Source organism: Crotalus tigris, unplaced genomic scaffold, assembly GCF_016545835.1.
Source record: "Crotalus tigris isolate CLP2741 ecotype Arizona unplaced genomic scaffold, ASM1654583v1 scf7180000024362.2655971311:6658466, whole genome shotgun sequence".
Lineage (NCBI taxonomy): Eukaryota > Metazoa > Chordata > Lepidosauria > Squamata > Viperidae > Crotalus > Crotalus tigris.
The window spans coordinates 5,251,018-5,268,764 of NW_024100530.1; positions in this window are offsets into that span (position 1 = coordinate 5,251,018).

The window sequence follows — 17,747 nt, forward strand, 5'->3', positions numbered from 1 at the left end:
CAAACAAACAACTTCTCCTAAGGTTAGAACTCTTTATATAGACCTCTTCTGACATGTTTGATATTCTTGACAGACTACTATCAATACAGCTTAGAGTTGAGGTGTGCCAGTAAAATGATTGTTGCCAAATGTCAGCTGGGATCTGCTTCCCAGAAGTCATTCTATACTCTATGGAGTTAGAAAGAAGCATCAAAAGGAAACACATCCAGTATGATAACGTACATCAACTCATAGAAGACTCTTCTATTGTAGAATTTTGGAATTACTTTGAACCTGAATAGACATTTCAAACCAAAATATTTTCACTAAATATTAAGATATCAGTTTTGCTCTCTGATGATCCAAATCAAATCTTCTACATTAGACCCCTTCAAATCTCCCTTAATCTTCTCTAGTCTAGGCTAAACATAGCCATCTACCATGCTTCCCATATAACCTGGTTTATAAAACATTTCTTATTTTGAAATCTTTCTGACTATATTTGTTCTGCTTGGGTGAATTTTGGGTCCAACTTGATAATTATTTTGCAAGCAGATAACAGTTTAAAGTTATTCCTTTTGTAAAGTGTGATGTAGCATATATGCATGTGTTCAAAATCCTGTGAAATTATAGTTTTAGTCACTTAAAATAACAGAATAACACAGTTGGAAAGGACCTATGCTCAAGCAGGAGACTATATATCATTTCAGACCAATGACTGTCTGAAAATCCCCATAGACAGAAGACATTATCCCTGGAAATGTGGAAACATAACAAACAGAATAAAATACAGGGGAGAGACAGTTTGCTGTATTGGATAAAACACCAGGTGTAGCGGCCTGACACTAGTCTGAAAACTGAGAGACCAGTGTATTCACACAATAGACTAAGGTGGTTTTACAATGATCTTGTTCATCAGTTTAAATATTGCATACTGCTTTTCTGAATCTTTCTATTAAAAAGATTCATTTTTAATAGAAGTGGCTTAAAGCATTTGCAATTTCGCAATACAAAATATGTAGGCCAAGGTTCATAAAATCCACATCAAAGTTTTCAACCATGGTTTACAAACTGCCAAGCTCAATTACAGCATTACGCTAAGACACAATTTCTTACAGTTTCAGAATTAATTTGTGGCTTAGTGCAATCTGTGCATCCAAATAAATGAGTGTCAGTCAGGAATCTGTGGCAAAACAAACCATGGATTGGCACTAACTGTGAATCCAGGCATAATTTGGACCAGAAACAGAAAGAGAATTCTCCATAAAATAAAGAAAGGGGTAAGTGATGGATAAATATCCCCAATTGCTTTTGTTTCTGGGATCAAGAATTGGTACGTTTGTGTTGTTCCACAGATGCTGTGAGTAATTAAAAGTCATTAGTCATTTTCTATTATTTATAATTGTTGGCTTTTTTGGTCAGTCTCCTAATGGGCAAGAAAGCAAAGTGATTCATCTTCCCTAAACTTTCCTTGTCATATGGAAATGCCTTTCCTACTGTTGGCCAAGAAACAAACAAACAAAACATTTATATTTACTCATAGGAGAAATATAGCATGCCTTCTTCAACAAAAGTCATAGTTCACCATATACACATAACCTATAAGATGCAATTATCTTCCCTGTCTGTTTAATAATTAGGGGAAAAAACAAAAAAAATCACCATTTTTGTTTTTTCTACTTAAATCCTTTAGGTGAGAAAAATAATGAAGTCACATAGACATTCAGTGTTGATGTCTCCAGTGATCTACAGTACCCATCCTCTCTTCAATATAACAAATGAGCAGAAGTACATTTGCTGTTCTTTCAACATATATTTGTGGGGGTTTTTTTGCAGTAAAACACATGCTATCTATTATATTGTACAGAATTAGAATGCCTTAAACATTTTTCCATCCACGTTTCCACTTTAGTAAATATTCATCAAAGCTCACAAATTCATCTACTTACTCTACTTTTTCATCTATAACCTGTAATTGTTCACTCCATTTCTCCTGTCAAACATAACTACCTTGGTTTTGGTACATTAATTTTTAGATACATACTTCTCGCTGTGTCATGCAATCTGTCTAATATTCTTGGCAAATCATTTGAATTCTTAGCAAGCAACATGACACCTTCTGCATGCAACCGTATATGTTCATGTTAGTCCTAAGAAGCCTCTAATACCACTATCAGCATTTCTTATAAATTCATCCATAAATTCTTTAAATAAGCAATCTCACACCTGTATTTTTCTCCCTTCTCATTATTTATTAAATCTCACTTGCATTAGTGAATCTTTCACTCAGTATTCAATTCATTCTACACTATTCTACACAAACTAGTTTGTCTGAAGCTTGAAAACTAACATACTGCTGCCTACATCCCGCCAAGAAGGGTATAACATGGTCTGAATGCATATCTATATGGGCAGAATTCCAGCAATTTTAAGAAAGTCATCCAAGCTGGTTGAAATCAGCAAAAAAAAAACTTCTGCAGGCAAATAAAATGAAGCATGAATAATTTTATATTTAGCATAAGGTTAACAATTGTTACCTATATCTCCCTATAGCTTATTGCATTTGTCTGCTCAAGAAATTAACAAGCAATAGGAAGCAAACTGAAAAAAATGATAGAGCAATTTGTTGCCCTGCTACAGAATAGATTTGCTAATTGGCTAATTATGTAGTTCTTACGAAGTCAACATCTTTATATGGACGAGGCATCTGAAATTATCTCTTAAATGTTCAAGTAAAACATTCATCCCGGTCCTCTTTTGAATAAAAAATAACCTTCTAATGCCCCCCTGAAGAAGCTCCATTGTTGTATGCTTCTTAGTCACAAGTTTTGCTATTCTTGCAACAATTCAAGTTGCAGCATGGCGATCAAATACGACACACAAGCCTTTGTGGATAGATAAAAATCCAACCATGGAAACAATCTTTATCATACAGATATCTGAGAAACAACCAAGAAAACAAACTTTATAATACAGTTATCTGTTGAAGGAGATGTTGACAAGATTTTGAGATAAATCATTCCAAATTGGAGTCTTTGCCCTGTGGTTTTTTTTTTATGACATGTTTTTGTATGTTTATCTTTTTTTTCACTTGTTAATTTTATGCTTTTATTTTTCAATCTTTCATATTTGGGGAAAGAGGAAGCCTTGGGCAGATTGTTTTAAAATATAATTTGCTTTGAGTGGATAATTGAGCGAAAGGGTTTACATAAACTGAGTAAAGAAATGAAATAATAAATCGTTTAAACAAGAGGAAGAAGGCTTCCATTCCACCAGTTATTTCCTCTGTATCGATAATGGAGTAGAAATGCAACAATTGCAAAATATTTCTATAGTGGGAGCAATGCAGAAGATTTTATAATATGGTCCTGCCTGATTATTAATCATATTATTTGTAGTTGTTTCCCAAGTGGAGATGACATCCAAGATAGTCTGTGAGAAAAGAAAAAATTGACTCTTTTGCAAAATTATCTCATCAAGAGACTAGAAAAACTGGACCATATTTTCAAATTCATTTATTTATTGTTCAAGCTTTCCTAAATGTTTAATTGCTGACTATGTAATTCTGCCATGTTGCTTAATAATGCTGGTAGAGAGGGGAGGGGGGTTGTATCAGTTAAAGAACAATACTTATTTCTCTCCCCTTTATTAAACTTAAAAGAAAAATAAAATAAAATATCCATCTCATGGATTTCAAATGTCATGGATCATGCAGGGCACATCAAAATAACTACGGCAGATTTTTATAAAGTCAGTCAGTAATATATAATAATAAAATGATGGTTTCAGCATGATAATATCCATTAAAGCCCTCCATTCTAGAAATATGTTACCATATTTACAAGAAAATCTACTAGTACTATAAATGCAGGCTATGGACATCCATTTGCGTTTCTGTTTTACTTAATCTGATATGAGTTTTCAAGTTGCATTGCCCTATTTCAAAGCCAGTTTTGTTTATTTTTAATGTTAACTATTAGGTCTTAGCTTACTTATTTAAATAGCTTTCTTATTATCTCATCTTTGCATGTTCTTTAAACAACTGACACCACTCTTCACGAGAAGACGATTACATACGAGTTGCTGCTTTAAGCAAGGGGTTAGATTAGAAGATCTCTTCCAGCCGTATGATTCTGTTTTATTATATCAAGAGTGGCAAAGATTTTCCACTTGCCTTTTTTTTGTAGGTCTAGTATTAGGAAGTCTCGGAGTATTATCACAATACTAAAAAAGCAGAAAGTGAATACAACATGAAAGAAAGCTCAGTATTTATGATAAGGCTTGACAAATAAAAACCAAGAGCTTGGAAATTAGTGGATGTTTTGGCACTTCAATGTTTACTATTAAATCGGCAGTTTAAGTCTTTCTATATTTCTCTGGCAAGATTTTCATAAGTGGATTGCGATTGCTTTCGTCCTAGGGGAGGAGAGGTTGCCTGCTCCAAAGTCATCGAATTGACTTTGTTCCTAAGGCAGGACTTATAGCCTAAGGCAGGACTCATGACCTAAGACTCATGGTCTTCTAGTGCCTTAAGCTATCGTTCCAAACTGGCCCTGTCCAAAGTCGTATCAATATAAATTTTTATGTGTCTTCCACTACATAAAGTAAATATTTTGATGACAGATGGGGTTATTCTTGTTACATGAGAGAAAATTAAAAATATATTTACTTTTCACAACTGAGCTTTCAAGAAACTCTCAGGGTAGAGAGTAAGTTGTTCACATGATTGGGAATTAATGAAAATGAAACTCAAGACTTCATTGAGCATCATATTGTAGAAGGAGCTAAAAAACAACGACAGAGACATTTCACAGATTGAACTTGACTGCACTTATAAGTACTGATCAGCAGAACATGAAATAGAAGAGAATACTTGAATATATTACAGAAGGATGAAGTATTGTTCCCAAAAGTAAATGACCAGAAGTAAAGTCTGCCAAAAATAAAGTGTACTAATAAAATGTGTTTCTTTTAACAGACTACCCAAAAAAAAAAACCCCTCAGCATGCCTGGCTGAGGAATTCTGGGAGTTGAAGTCCACAAGTCATAAAAGGGCCAAGTTTGAAGACAACTGTCCTACAGCTTTAAGAACAATGTTATTTGGACAGTCTCCATTTCCTGATTTCACATATAATACAGCCACATACTCACTGTTTATTACCATTTAAGTTATATTATTTCTTGCTGTGATAGACAAAGTTTTGCCTCGAGATGGCCAATAGGAAAGACAAACATAGTTTTGAGCTCAGGGCTTAAGGTTCAGAAAGCTGTCAGATCCTGTGCCATGTAGGAGTTCCTTGGCATGTGACTTCAAGTGTTTTGTTGCTGCTTGTTTCCAAAGGAGATGAACTTTTGATTTCTTTTCGATATCTCTGCTTTTCTCCTTTGGCTTTCTTTCATTCTTCCATCTCACTTGCTGTCTTGTCAGGAGATAAGTGAAAAAGAATCTGGCAGCTTTTTAAACGATTACCCTTTGTTTTTCATAGGAAAGACCCCAAATGTCATATTTTTCAAAAGACTTGATAAATCTCAGAGCTGCACTATCCCCAGAAGTTACAGACCCTGATCCTTGTATTATTATTTAAAAAAAAACCATAGTATTATTTTTGGAGTAAGCCTGTTTCTCTTCTGTTCTTTCCCTTCCACGCAGATCTCAAAATGTTAAACATACTGATGCCCAGCTGCTACATCCTTTGATAGTTCAACATCATTGCTCTAGCTCCTTCCAGTGGTATATCATAATGTACAACAAGCACTAAAAGAACAGAGATTTCTGTATCTCTTTAATAATCCTGCACTATAAAGGCATAGAGAAACAGAACTATAGCAACTCCTATCACCCCCTTCCAAGTGTCAAAAACAGTCTAAAAGGTAAATAGAATTTTTCTTCAGAGCTGAAATTCATTAGAGTTTCTCAATGATCTTTAGTCAAAATTAGTCAACAAACGTCTCAGTGCACTTCCTTCCTTCCTTCCTTCCTTCCTTCCTTCCTTCCTTCCTTCCTTCCTTCCTTCCTTCCTTCCTTCCTCTCTCCCTCATTTCTTTACTCCCTCTTTTTGCAATTCCTCTCCCCTTCTTTAGGTGTAATCTCAGCAGGACAATTTTTGAGAGAATATTACAGTAGCACCTGTAATGCACCAAAGAAAGAAATAAAAAAGCTTGCTCCGTTTTCAGGCATACATTTTGATAATGCAGGTGGCTTTTTAGCATTGAAAGATGGTGTTTAGGGGTTTTTTTCCCCACTTTTTTTAAAGCATGCTTGAAGAAATGTAATGAGAGTTTGTATATTTCAATTCTTAAGATTGGTAGATAGACAAAGTAATAAACAAAGCATGTTGTTCAAACAAGTATGAAAAGCAAATTATAGCCCTAAATTGGGTAATATTTAGCTTTGATACATAATTGGGAAGCCCAGCAGGAGTTAATTGAAAAAGAAGTCTAAGATCTCCCAATGATAAAAAGCTGTTTGCTGGGTATTTAAAAGAAAGTTATGGATAATATTTATAAATAAAAAACCTCAGTGTAAGTAAAACAAGCTTTTATCCTTTGGGGACTTGTGAAGACATCTGTAAAGTGATATGAAGATGAGGATCATCAGTGTAGCAATGCTGTAAAGTAAGAGTAGCATGAGGAACTTAAATATAGAAGGCAATCAAATCTATGGGAGAAACAATTCATTACAGAGTCTTGCACTTTAACAATTCTCAGCAGATCAGTAATCAAAGCAATAAAGTGTCAGCAGAGTACAAATGTGATCATTTATTTGATTCTAAAGTGCCTACGAGTACTTATCCGGTCAGATTATTCAACATATCCAGGCTTGCAATAGCTCTTTCCAATCAGTAGGCATCATTAGACAGTAGGAAGCTGAGGTGATGAGGGTATGAAAAGGTCTTGTTGAAGAAAAGAAAAGTTTACAAGAATTTCAATACATTTTTAGATTTATTTTTATCTTTTCCTACAAAAATCCTTTGGGTTTCTACAACGGAAGAACATATGCCCATCAAACCCTCAAGAACTGTCTCATTGAAAGACTTAGACAGAACCCCAAAATTACTATGCTTTTTTCTTAATCATGGGGTTTAAACAGACCTTGGAGATCTTCCATCCAACCTCTGCCCAGGGCAGGAATTCTCATTCCAATCCAGAGCAATGACTGCCCATTTTCATTTTGAATACTTCCAATGATCGATCGCCCACAATTTTAGGAGAAGCCCTTTCACTGCTTAATGACTCTCACAACCAGGGGAATTCCTCTAAGTTAAATTTGGAGCTCTCCCCATGAGTTCTCATCTTACCTTTAGGTGCTAGGCAGGCATGTCAAACTCGCGACGTCACATAATGTTGTGCGATGTCACATGACATTATGCGATGTGTCGGTGGGCGCGGTTTTGGTGTGAAGCATCTGGCCCATGGACCGGCAGTTTGACATGCCTATGCTAGGGAGTATAGGTTCATGCTCTCTTTCCTCTGACAGCCCTTCTCTTCTTTAAGCTAAGAATAGAATAGAATAGAATAGAATAGAATAGAATAGAATAGAATAGAATAGAATAGAATAGAATAGACAGTGTAAATGTACACACTGTGTGTATAAACACACTGCTTCAATATGAACTTGGTCATGCTATGTATAAAGGCAGACACCTTTGTCTTCAAGTGATAAAGAAGCTGCAATAAGGCCTTCTAGTTACAGCCTTTGGTCTGGTGATTTTACCCATTTTAGTGATACCTTAATAGAGCTGTTTTTTTCTGAAATGTCATAAAGATAAAATGAATCAAATGTTACAAAATATTGCTAAATATTCTGGGAAAGTATGTAAAATTTACCAAATTTTGCTGACAAGAAACTTTGCTTGGGTCAAATGATCTCAAACAGAAGTCTTGCAGAAATCTAACTTTCTAAAAAAGAACAATGAAGGATAATCAAACATGGTTTGCCATCATTCAAGTGAGAACTAATAATTTAAGGACATAACCAATAAGTTATGCAGGCACCACAAACATCCTGTGGAGATGTCTTCAAACAGCCAATGTTGATGAATCCTAAACCACAACATTTGGTGCCAGATATTACATTATCCTTATACAGCAGGCATGTCAAACTGCCAGCCTGCAGGCCAGATGCATCATACTGAAACCGCACCCACCGCATTGCCGGCAATGGGGAAAAAGTCATGATACGTTGCGCAACGTCACGTGATGTTGCAGGTTTGACATGCCTGTTATACAGGGTGCAGAGAATGTGATTCTCAAGTTGAAACTCTTGACTTGGAATTGTTCTGAGCCAGGTGTCAACATGACGCAATATAGGCAATGCCCCATTATGTCAGATTGTACACAGTGACATTTCCAGTTCCCTACTTGGCTTTGAATATTTTTGTTGTCTCATTGGTCTTTCAGGGGTACTTTCCATGATTTGATGAACTTGTCCTTGAAAGGGCAATGAAATAAGAATGGATTATTCTGCTTCTTTACAGGAACCTACACACTAAACCTTGACGTTTCAAGAAGATTCATTAATCTTCAATAAATAAAGGCATATATAGTTAATAACATTATAACCCTCCCTATAAATTACATTCTCTGACTGAAGTACAGGAGAAAAAAATAAAATCAGAATGAAGTGATTAAGCTTCTTATTTAAACCCATGGGAAAGAAGAGGTGCCAAAAAGTGATATATTTACCTAGCTCACAAACACAAATACACCCCAAAATGATCTTCGCCTATCAAAATCTTATAATCCTTATAAAATAGGTTTAGAAAGATTAAAATGATGGTTAGCTGCAAATTGCAGCCAACATCTTTTTTGAGATCTTGCTTCTTTGAAATAAAGGTTGAAGAAAAAAAAAAAAAAACATCAGAAAAACATGGAGGAATTCAAAAGAAGATTATCATAGTATGGTTGATCAATACCAGTTAATATATTTTTTTAATTCCATTTTTGCTTCAGCTTATTCTTCTATCAGATATGTTCCAGAGCTTATTATAAACATGTTTAACACTATAATCCCAAACTTTATTTCCTGTTTATCAGGGAATAGTTTGTGTGTCACGGTAACCGGACCTTGTAACACCAGAAACCTGGGGAGCTTAAATTATTCAGTTCCCCTTATCAGAAGCTTAGTCCTAAACTAGATTGTAAAAGTTGATTACATTTTCACCTCAACAGAAGCAGTGAGGAAAGAACAAGACTGAATGTACTCTGATTTCTACCACAAGGTATTCCATCTGGTACACTTGACAAGATGCCCACACAGGGGAAACATTTGCTGGCAAATGGTGCAGATCCAGGAAGACCTGGGAGACTTGGCTTAAAATTAAGTGATAAGGCAGCTGAGCCACCAGGCTTGCATATCAGCATGTCATTTTGGTAAAGTTAAGTAAGAACAGCAAACACAGCTGGGTAACAAAGCAGCTAGAACATGGCAAGGCAACAAAGTCCTCAGGTGCTGCTCACAGAAAAGCAATCAAATTGAGATCGACCCTGGTTCAGTGATTTCATTTTTACTCATCTCAATTTCCCCACCATTCTAATTTTCTCCTTTTTCCCGCTCCAACCAAAGATTCCACTAAGCCTTTCCAGATGTCGTCTTCTACTAAGGTGGAGCACATAGTGGTAAAATCTCCAAGCCTAAGTCCATGGCTGCTTCTGATCTACAAAGAGGGCTATAAAACCATCATGGGTCCCCCCCATACCAACAACATTTTCCCTACTGGAGAAAATGGATCGCCATATTTGAGTAAGCATTAGTGTTAGGAAACCAAACATTCAGCATAATGTCAGACAATTGTAACCGCTTGCTGGTAAGGAGAAGACTATGCTGTGTGGGTGGGTGGGTGGGTGGGAGGGAGGGAGGAAGGAAGGAAGGAAGGAAGGAAGGAAGGAAGGAAGGAAGGAAGGAAGGAAGGAAGGAAGGCACGCTGGCTGAGGAATTCTGGGAGTTGAAGTCCACAAGTCATAAAAGGGCCATGTTTGAAGACCCCTGTCTTAAACTTTCCTTTGGCTTCCTGCCACAATGCAGAAGAAAAAGGTTACCAAAATGTTACTGCTTTCCACGGGAACCCTGAACATGGAACGTGGAACAGTTATACTTGACGTATTTGAACTAAAATTTTGCTCATGACCCTCACCTAAGTAGGAAGTCACTTTTAAATATTAAGCTGATTGTTTGCATTGATAAGTGGCTTACATGACAAAATAATCAACAAATATCCACAACATAGGGCGCTATCAAGATCTTGTGATGCAGTTTTATCCATGATTAATTTATAAGTAATTTGTATGCTACTCTATGACCTATGCAAAACTGTGGATATTTTTATTGTTTCACCTTGATCACCCTATGGAGATATCTTTATCTTCCATAGAAGAGGTCACTTCACCTGGACTATTTGGAAACTCTTGACCTTTACAAATGCTAACTGACAGTCTATTGGCCTTTGAAAGGGCAAGTTCCTGGTATACTTCTTGTAGAATTTTTTTTTTTAGTTTCATCTTTTTCTGCATTTATAGTTTACAGTGTTGTGGACATATATGCACAACAATAGACCAAGAAGCTAAAACCAACCAACATACAAAAACATTAGTTAAAAACAACAACATATAATTCTGAATGCATCTCAGATATCTTCTTGGGATCACAAATATATCAGTTTAATCTGTGGCTGAATCGCTCTTCCATGTGAACCTACAAAATGAATCTCTGAATCAATTTGATATGTCAAATCTAACAATTATTTTGTGTTAATTCATGCATCAATAGACTTTTCCATATGTTTGCATATTATTTTATAATTGAATCAATTATTCTAAGATGATCTTACATAATTTGCACATCTCTATTATTTATATCCTAGAGAATCTGATTCCCCAAAGCTTGCAATACATGAAGAATTTAAAGTTACTATAATAAACATGCTGTTTAGGTGATTAAGTGCATTGTTTAGCGAAGCAGAACAAATATACATGAAGAGCAGTTTTTTACGTCTCTTGCCTAAATAATATGAGAATATGCTTTTCTAATATGATTCCCTTGATTTGGCATATGCAAAGAGAAGATGCTTCATACACTATTTAAGGGATGCTGGCTGTGATTCAGGAAGTACAGCAGGCTTTGGTGGAACAGAAAAGGTGAGCAAAAATAGGAAAGCATCTGGAGGAAATCATCACTGGAAAATGTCCCAAATATCACCTAGAGTGCACTTTTACAGGGTGCCAACTGCTAACGGCTTCTTCCAAAGAAAATAAAGCATGCAGAAAACAGCATGATGGGAGAAAGTATGGCAAGCCACTTAGCACCACGATTGCTTCTAGGTAGCACAGCACATAAATAGTTTTCATTTGCTAAACTGACACTTGGATGATGGGCCCATTCCTTTCAGATTAGGAAATTGCTGTAGAAATGTAGTTTTTGTTTTGTTTTGTTTTTGAAGAGAAAGTCAAATTTGAAGGTACTTGAGAAAGGCTCAGCAAACTTTTGATAAACACTATAGGGTTCTTATAACAGACAAAGTCTGTTGTTTATAGTCCCAGATCTTACTCAAAAGAAACATTGGAAGTAAGGGATAGGAGGTCCATTGTTCAGGGTAGTAAAAAGATTCCGAAGATATACTTGCATGTCTCTTATATTTCAAAGTGGCATAAATTTGTTTTGGGCTCTCCTTTATTTATCGGTTCCCTTTTTCATTCTTAAGACAGAATTCAGGATTCAGTCCTTTCCATTTTCTCCTTTTGAAAATCTTGCAGCACAGGTTCAGTAAGTCTATGTCAAATCTCCCTTAGCTGGCAAATCAATAAAGCAAGAACTATGTGGTTTTGAGAAAGACATATTTAACACTGCTCAGGGAAAAAGAAGAAGAAGAAGAAGAAGAAGAAGAAGAAGAAGAAGAAGAAGAAGAAGAAGAAGAAGAAGAAGAAGAAGAAGAAGAAGAAGAAGAAGAAGAAGAAGAAGAAGAAGAAGAAGAAGAAGAAGAAGAAGAAGAAGAGATCTTTAATCTTCAAACCTAATCACAGTCTAAGAAAGCATCACCCAGCACAGTCCATAGCAAAGGAGGAGATTTGGAACTGGTCTCTCCCATCCTGGTCCAATATATTAATCACTGCTCTATACCATACTATTTGAATTGAATCATGATCTTACAGCACTGTCCTTACCACACCTTCGTTGACTGTGTGTATCTCTGATTATTTGATTCAGGAGGACTATATTGTAAAAGTTAATATGGAAACCAAGACACCCCCTGAAACCAGGAGGCATAATCAGTTTGATTTGATTGGTTGCCATATTTGATAAGGGTGCTTATCAGACAAAGCAGAGCTGGCTGGCATCTTGAGTTTATAATCTGGGCGTTACATTGCTTCATGGCATTAACTCCAAGGGATATTTTGAAAAATGTTTCAGCTGAAATGAGAGAGATGATAGGTAGATAGATAGACAGACAGACAGATGATAGATAGATAGATAGATAGATAGATAGATAGATAGATAGATAGATAGATAGATAGATAGATAGATAGATAGATAGATAGACAGATAGACAGACAGACAGAGAGGCAGGCAGGCAGGCAGGCAGACAGACAGACAGATGCAAGAATATACCATTAGCTACTTTATTTTAATCATTAAAGTCCACATTTTCATTTCTGGCTGAACGAAAATAGCTGGCCAAACAGTAAAGGTTGTGTTTCATTTCATTCAATCCAGATATCATTTAATGAATTTCACTAGATACAATTTTCTGATTAAAATAAAGCTGATTAAAAAGCAAATTAAAAGTAAACTGCACATTGTCTTTTACTGTTGCTTGTGGTTTGTTCTCATCATGTTTTCATCAGATTGGTACTATCTTTTTTTGAAATGCATTCAGCTTCAGTTTGCATTTTAAATTCAGACTTGACAAGGTGCTTGTTATTGTTGATAGGATGGGCGGCTAGTGGGATTTGGAAATGCCTGATGGAAGGATTGGTGTCAATATTCTGCTGTAGCATCAAAACTACCAGGAAGCAAGTGATGGAAGGGCAGTAAAAAGTGCAAGAAACCTGCCTGAATAAGCAGAAATTGATAATAGGGTTCGAAATGTGTAATATAAGAATGTACATTTTATATGTGTCAGGCCTCCAGGGACATACAGTAATCGCAGCTATGGGAACTAATTCTATTTTATTCTAAGGCTACATTAACAGAGTTTTACAAGACTGAGAGTACAAATTTCTCACTACCACTTTTAACTGCTTATTTATTTATTTATGAGACTTATATACCGCTTTAAGTGCAAGCACTCTCTAAGCGGTGTACACCAGTAAGCAATGTATATATATATTTACATTGCCCCCAATAATCTGGGTCCTCATTTTACCTACCCCGAAAGGAGGGAAGGCTGAGTCAACCTTGAACCGGTGAGATTTGAACCGCTGACCTGCTGAACACAGTCAGCTAAAGTGGCCTGCAGTACTGCACTCTAACTGCTGGGCCCTTCCTAAGTTAGGGCTTCTGCCACTCTTCTCTGATTGTTTCCTAGGCAACATCTTTTCCCCTCATCTCCCAAGGTCATTCACACAATCCACTGCAATATGTATAAAACTGGATTCCCCAAGTGATGTTTGTATAAAGCTTTACATAAGACTGGGTAATGTGAATCCCATAGACACCGGTATATCTATGTTAGATTTTCTACTTCATTTGATGTTTAATTATTTATTTAGTAACATCTCTTTCAAGTGAAGCTTAACAGGTGATGCCTCTAGGTTGCCAGCCCAGAAGCCAACTAAAATTGTAGCAATGGGTGGAACAGATGTCCCAGCTAAATCCAAGATCCAGGAACAACATAAAAAGGAACAGATTTTAACAAATGATGTTCCACTGAAAGTGTTTAAACTTATCCATTGAGAGGTCTACTCAAGCTTAACTGCAGCCATCACAAAGCTGTTTGCAAAGTTACCATTCAGAAGATGGGCCATATTTGCAAATTATCTATTTTTTTAAACTCTTAAACCAGTCCTTCTATGACTGACAGCAGATTGAATTGGTCCCATATATTACTGGAGTTACTTAAATTATAAGAAGTGCTGAATTTTCTAAGAAGCTGTTAAGTGCAGGGAATCTGGAGTCCAGAGAGTTCAAATAAATATAAGTTTATTGTGTGCTAATGCTATCTACAAGAATCTGAACTATTAATGGCCAAAGCAAATTGGTGGTAGGTAAGTCAATGGAGTTCAAGGTGGGATCTTAGATCTCTTGTGGGTGTAAAGGGATTTGAGACTGACAATGTGTTTGAACCCTCCATTAGCCTGGTCATCTTCTAAAGAGACTGAATACTTTTCACAACTGAAAAGATTGTGATCCTTACTTAAAGAGCTCTCCTCTGAAGCAGAAGGATCAGTGCCAATGTGCCCAATAAATTGCTTCTCGGTTAACTTCAGTTCTGAACAAATGTAGTCCAACTTGTACGAACATTATGCCGATCAAAGCTATTCTTTCTGGAAAGAGGCTAACATATAAGTTGACACTTATGATTGTCAGGCAATGTCTCAAAATATGTCAAAATGTGTCATTCTGGGAAAGCATACAGGGAATGAAATGTGAAACAAATTTGACTTTGAAAAGCCATAATCTATCACATTACTTATTTGCCCTTTTATTTCAAGGAGTTTTTCTTAGCTCTCTTCTAAGTTCTTCATGATATTTGTGCAGAGCAAAATATTCTGAAAGCTTGGCTACTATTTCTCAATGACAGATAGAGGTACAGTAGCCCTTGACTTAAGACCACTCATTCAGAAACCATTTGAAGTTACAACAACACTGAAAAAAATAACTTATGGCCAATATTTGCACGTATGACAATTGCAGTGTCCTGAAGTTACATGATTGTCATTTGTGACTTTCCCAGCTGGCTTCTGACAAGAAAAGTCAATGGGAAAGCTTGCAAATCATGATTAAATTGTGTCTCGCTTAACTACTGCAACACAAAAGGTCATAAAATTGGGTGTGGTCACATGACGCCTCAATTAACAACTCCATCATTTAGCCACATTTTTTTTCTGGTCCCAATTTTCATTGTGCATTGTATAGCATGTTCAAATTTTGAGGAGGAAGCAGACTTGGCATCCAGGCTGTCCAATTGCCAACTTTTAAGCAAGAAAGAAATGACTATTAAAAAAGATAGATCCATCAGGATTTGAAAAAGAGGATTTGTTTTCCCTTTAACTGCTTGCCAGATGCATTTCCTTTGTGATATAATCAATTGAAATATGTATGCAAGCTTCTTCGTACTTTCAAATAATAATAATCAGAATAAGCGTACTCTCCCCATTTTCTTTGTTATGGAAAGTGGGGAAAGCGTTCATTTCCATGTATAACATCTTACACAATGCCAAACATTATAGAACAATTGAATAATATGTATTTTTCTTTGCTGTGCCTTCTTCATTTAAAGGTAGACCTTTGTTGTCAGTTTGTGCACAAAGGGAAGGACTGAAAAATAGGAAATGCCTTTAGTCTTGTTAATTTGTTTTGTGGCAAAAAAAAAAATAGGACAAAAAAATAGGGTGTTCTTTTGTGAATATATACAAAAGAGAGCTCCTTTGGGGATTAAAAGAAGCCCACATCCATCCCATGCTGTCAACAGTGTGTAGAATGGAAGGCTCTTAACTAAAATAAGAAGGGAGAGACCATTATCAATTTAAGGATCTCAGAGCTACTAAAATACTGAAGCTGCACTGAACAGCCCTTTCACCTTTCATCTAAGAAGTTTCTTCAATTCTAACTGATTAGGAAGAAATGGATGGGAATGGAGGATTAGCAATAGCAATTAGACTTATACACTGCTTCACAGTGCTTTACTCTCTGTAAAGCACTGTCTCTCCTCTATAAAGCAGAGGTCTCCAACCTTTTGGGCACCAGGGACCAGTTCCATGGAGAAAGGTTTTTCCACGGACCAGAGAGTGCATGGTTTTGTGTGCTGCCTGCGTCTTGTGGATGGGGCTTTTCTTGTTTGTGCGCACCGGTTGCTGGCATGCTGCAGCCCAGTACTGGTCCACAGACTGGGGGTTGGGGACCCTTGAAATAGAGCATCATGAATGAATCCCTCCACTGTGGTAGAAGCACACCACACATTGCTGTGTGTTGAGGAAGAGCATGCAGAAGCAACAGCTGAGCGATCTTTTCTTCCAAATGTTAGCCCGCAAGGAAAAATGGATTGTACTCTAAGCAATTCACTTATTTTCTTGGCCTCGGAAAAATTACTACATGTTACCTCCAAATCATTAGGTGCTTTGAATAATGGTTGGATTCATGCTTAGCCATTTTTATTTTTATTTATCATCTTTGACTTTGGGGTTTTCTTTTAAAAGGGTAATCTTTTCTCCTATTTTTTTTTCTCTCCTTTTTATGGTCAGCCATGTAATGCTTTTCCTCTTTTTATAATCTGTCATAATTAATGATGCTTCTGATAGGGAAACAGGTGCTTGCTGTATTATTAGCTGATGCAAGAAGAGAAAAAAAAGTAGTGTACTATGTAAGATTCCTCTCAGTCTCCCAGAATTAACGGCAGTATTTTTAAGTAGCTATTTATTATTCAACATGGTGGGCCAAGATCTTGTTTCCTGCTGTTATCACCCATTAGTACATTCAATATGTTGCTGAGAATGTTTTAGAACATTCTATATTGCACTCTGTGAGAGCTGATGACTATATTCAAACTAATCTAGAATTCTGTCAGTGCTGAAAAGATATTTGTAAAATAGGGTGTACAACTTATCAGGCAGGCCTATACTTTAACAAGATTGCAACCACATTAAGAAAAATAAATCTTCATATTGAAGGTCCCATAATATTAAAATAAATGTATTTTATTTTATTGTACGTTTTTTGGAAGAACAGGACTTCCTGATCTCTACAATCATACAATGACATTCCGTATATAATAGCGTGGGAATCGCAATCATCTTATCTCCTGCTTATTTATAATTTAATAGCTGACTTAAATGTTAGCACTGAATATAAATTTTGCTGGTCAGAGATGAAAGTATAGAACTACAGCAGAACCTAGTGCTACTATTTGTTTTGGCAAAAACTGTTTAAACAAGGAAGGAAGCATTGTTCAAAATGGCTTCGATCTCTCAACATTTCTTTCATAAGGAAAAAGGGAAAAATGATATCAAAGTGATTTTATATCTAGATGATGTTCATGAAATGTAATATGAACTACTTAAGCCTTAACAAAACGTTAATGTCCTATCTCTCTGCTTCTTTTTGCATTGTCCAATAGACTAATAGCTACTTAGAGAGACACTGCAATCCAACATCTTGGGAACGATCCAACTCATCTTAGCTTCTTTGAAGTGACATTGTTTCCAGTGGAGCAATTAAGCAGGTTTATTCTTGGCTGCATTGTACCTTTACTTTTTAACTCCTGTGGATAGATTAATGTTGCATCTGAATTTAGCGGATTTTCTACTATTTACAGCCTTGAGCTTGTCTGGAAGTTTTAACAAGGGAGTGCAGTTAGATAAAAAAGTTGAATTAAAACAAAACAAAGCACAACAAAAACACTGCCCTAAATAAACATGTGCATTCAACATCATTCACTCCTCTATCTGAATAAAGTAACATAGAGATGTGCCACATGCTGATGCTTGTCAAAACATTTCTATTTTCTATAGCTAAAAATTGATTTATTTTCCATGAGAGCTTGTCTTTGAATCTCACCAAGAAGAGAATGCATGTTGATAGCAAACAAACAAACAAAAAAGCTAAATAACAGCCAATA